General features: G+C 38.2%; 1 pseudogene; it reads right to left on the bottom strand.

Annotated features, from left to right (window-relative positions):
• Positions 1-407: 407 nt before the first annotated feature.
• On the bottom strand, positions 408-1,697 carry LOC116113878 (annotated as a pseudogene).
• Between the last annotated feature and the right edge of the window lie 2,384 nt (positions 1,698-4,081).

The raw sequence follows: 4,081 nt of genomic DNA, 5'->3' as shown, positions 1-4,081 counted from the left end.
TTCTTTTTTAAAAGCCTCAACATCTTAACCTTCAATTGTTTATCAATCATCTTCCCAATTTCTAAGATTTTTGGTGAATAAGAAAATTACTAACCCAACCAGGTAAAGGCCTCAAGTCCCGATTGAACCCACCTAGCCAGGCCAAGTTTTAAAACATTGGTGATTTATACCAAATCTTAGAAAATCCAGGAAAACCAAACAATTTGTGATCAAAATGGTAAATCTCAAACCACCGGTGTGCAATAAACTGCAGTCATATTATTATTGAATAGATATACAACAAATTGAATACATTCTCATAATAGTAGTGTATACTTTGATCAATATGATTCAGTCTAAAAAAAGTAAAAACATATTTGACTTTTCGATTTGACAAACAAGATGACATATAGCCATCGTCGGCCAATTCACTGGGATTGCGGAGAGTACTAAAAACTTAGTTGTCTAACTGTGTGATTTGCGACTTTTCTTTTCCTCAATACCCGATTGAGAAAATCTTTGCCGGAGAACTTCTAAAACATCTTCTGTTTTCACATCTTTAAGTGCTAGCAGAACCAAGGCATGATAGAGTACATCTCCCATCTCTGAGGCAGTGCGTGACTTGTTCTCATTCTCCTCCAGTGTTCGACATAATTCATCTGCCTCTTCCCTATGAGTGGGATAACCGACCATTAGAGTACAATACATAACATATAATGTATATAAACATATGGGCATCCTCTATACTTGCCAAAATTTTGAAGTAACAAAAGTTTAGACACTTCCACCATTTCCTACTTCCTAAGAGAGTTGTAAAAAACTGAAAAATCAACAAGCAACCTTCATTACACATTCAACAAAAATGCAAAAAATTATTGCTTGCAATATCAGAGTTTTCATCTTTAGAAGAGCGTTTATAGTAGGCATTTAATGCTTTTAGCTATAGTTTTGAGCCTCTAACAATTAGCTATAGTTTGAGCCTCTAACAAAGGGTTATTTTATTTATTATGTAAACCGGAACAAAGAAGTACAGACAAACATTTATTGCAATTGTAAATTAACAAGTAACAGTTTTGACTGAACAGTGACTTAAAATCAACTCTTAAAAGCACGTATGTTTACCGGATCTTGGAGCATAACAAGTTTTTTATCAGTAATAATCGTTTGGTCCATGAGGGTTTTCCATTTTGTGGAGCTGCTAACTCTGCTTTGCGCTGGGAAATTGTAGACTCCGCGAGTACAAGAGTCAATCCAACTTATTTTCTTCAGCCTGCCACAATGATTAAATTCAATTACAGTCAGAATACTATAGTTAATCTGTAATATACAGTGAAAGTATATAATATAATTGGTTAATTGAAACATTAGAGCTGTGAACCTTGATCATCTAAGAGATCAGTAACTGATGTATAGTAGCAAGTTTCTGAGCCGGTGTGGCGTAGGTCCATCAGGTTTCCCAAGATAAATATATCTGAGGAAACTTCTCAGTTAAGCAAACTACAGCAATATTCAACTTAAGGCTTAACGAGTACAAGAGTTCTGACAAGAATCATATGATCACAATCAACAAAAATGTCATGAACATTGATGAAATTGTTTGAGGTCTCTCCCTTTGTCCAAAGTTGACCGTGACCGACTATAGAAGGTGCTTTCCGAGAGGAAATTGTTTTAGCTAGTGCTTCCCTGTTCACAAAGCCTTGCATTAATATGGCTCCAGTGTCACATTTGAGCTATACCACTGCCAGACCTTTCTCCATCCCATTTTATGCTGTCTAACAATGTCTCAACCTAAAATGGGCTGTTAGATATTTTATCACCATCATTTTGTACAGACAAATTTTAAAGTTGAATGGAAACACTTAGAACAAGCACAATATACATAAAACAGAGCGTGAAGTTAACGATAAAATGGGACTGTCGGTGTTGCTTGGGTGAATACTACAAATCTATCGTTATTGTCCATATAGTTACGCATTTAAACGTAAAATACTCAACAAACTGCTATTTTTGTGGAGTACTACTTTAAGTATTATCCATGTGATTTTAATTGAACCCTCATAACATCAGTTTGTAATTTTTAATTGAATATCCCTACAAATGGATTTTTTATAAAAAATTACAAAACGAGCTGCCACCAACAGATCCCACAGTTACACAGATTCTTAGAGCCACCACCGTTCGAAAAATGTCAGAATGCTGTATGATAACGCACTAAACCCCGACGTGAAGTCTGGCCGGTATTACGCACGATCTCAAAGTTTATCCTGGCCAGATCCAGCGGTGAATCTTGGTCCGTTGACAGCCAAGTCTTTTGGCAGCGTAACAGGTCAAAGTCACGGACGGGCACCAAAGACATCGTCCGTTGTGACATCTAACCGAACGACCAGTTTGGTGGTATCCGATCGTTGAGAGCCAATAACGTGACCAAGATCTGGCCAAAAAGGCCAATGAGGGACTATCATGACCGCACAATATCCAGCCGTAATAAGACGCTCCGGCAATGCCTGGTGTGGTGTGCTCGGCTGGTGTAGTAATTGCAGGGTGGTTAGGGTGTGATTTTTTGTTTAACTATTTAAAATGGTGTTGTAGTTATAGGGGTAATTTGTAAAAAAACAACAAAGGGTGGCATTGTATGTAATTTATAAGAGTCCATACCGGGTCTGTAATACACACGCCCATCATTCATTGTGGTTTGTTAACTTTTGTTCAAAAAACTTTTGACCCCAAAACCTGCAAACCTCAAAGAGGTTTGACACCAAACGAACGCCATAATTTTGTTAGGTACAGAGCTAGAATGGGTATAAGGTCGTTTGAGAGTAGACTGTATGGTGCCGATGTTAGCTCAAAAAAAAAATTCATTCATTTTTAGGCAACGATAGACACACTCAAGAGAAGGAAACCAGACTAGATGAGGTGACACCCTCTACATTGTTTTCGCTTCATCGTATAGTTTTTTTTCCAGACATTAACAAATCCCTACAACAAATGGCAACAGCAAGTAAAAAGAGGCTATCTAGACTAGATCTGGTTGCATCTTGCCAGTCTCTGAAAAACAAAATACTACAAACAAGTCCAAGGCAAAAAAAAATAAACTTACAAATTAAAGAAATTCACTGACGGGTGCGTTGGACACATATGCTAGTGGTAATTTAAGAGGCACAACAATAAAAGATTAGTGAGATGAGATAAAGTAGGTCCGATGTACGCTCACTGACATATTGTGTTACTTATGGCAACGATGAACACCTTCCAAGGGCGAGCGTAAACAAAATAGATGGGATGCCCTCCACTCAATGTGTCCTTTCCTCTTCTATCTTCTTTCCGAGACATGTAACAAACATCATCCTAACTGTGAAATGGTGAGGCAGGACACTCCTGTACTAGTCGAAAAATAAAATAAAACGAGCGGGAAGAACTAGTTACTAATCACCTACAATTTAAAAACTAAAAACCGTACACTGCGAACACCATACGTCAATACATCTATAACGCATTAGAGAATTGAGCAATAGGTAAGATGTCGTAGCAGAATGTATCTAACACTAATTAGAGATTTATACTAGCAACGATGACGACGTTTCAAGAGTTGTTAACGATAGGAAGGAAACCCGTCCACCAGATTTGCCTTCCTGTCTATTTCCACTTCCAGAACATGAACATCCCCTCCGATGACAAACAAGGCAGACCAGCCGTGACTGCTGGCCCGGTTGATCCTTGCACATTGGTTGAAAAACATAAAACAGTAAAACCTAGCAAATAGCCTAAAGGATACAAGTAGTGTGCAATGACAAGTTCAGTGGCAGGTTTCGACTGCTGTATGCTCGAAAGAGGGCAATCCGCTTCATTGTATCGCCGAAAATAGCAAGATCAAAAGTCAGAACAGAGGATATCATGCAAATGGAAAAACTGAGTGCTGCTAAGTCATTACAACATACGAGGGCTATGCAGATTAGGCACAGACTCCATTGAACAGCTCCAAAGCTCGCCGGATATAACGTAACCTATCTAATGACGATTTCACAAACCTCATGCAATGGTAACGACTCCGATTAGATGATATAATTAAGCCATGGATTCAAGTGCCAGAATTGCTCCTTAAATC

This window comes from Pistacia vera, unplaced genomic scaffold (assembly GCF_008641045.1).
Source record: "Pistacia vera cultivar Batoury unplaced genomic scaffold, PisVer_v2 Contig691, whole genome shotgun sequence".
NCBI classification, from domain to species: domain Eukaryota; kingdom Viridiplantae; phylum Streptophyta; class Magnoliopsida; order Sapindales; family Anacardiaceae; genus Pistacia; species Pistacia vera.
Note: the sequence above shows the minus strand (reverse complement) of the source record. Positions and strands in the feature narration are given on the sequence as shown.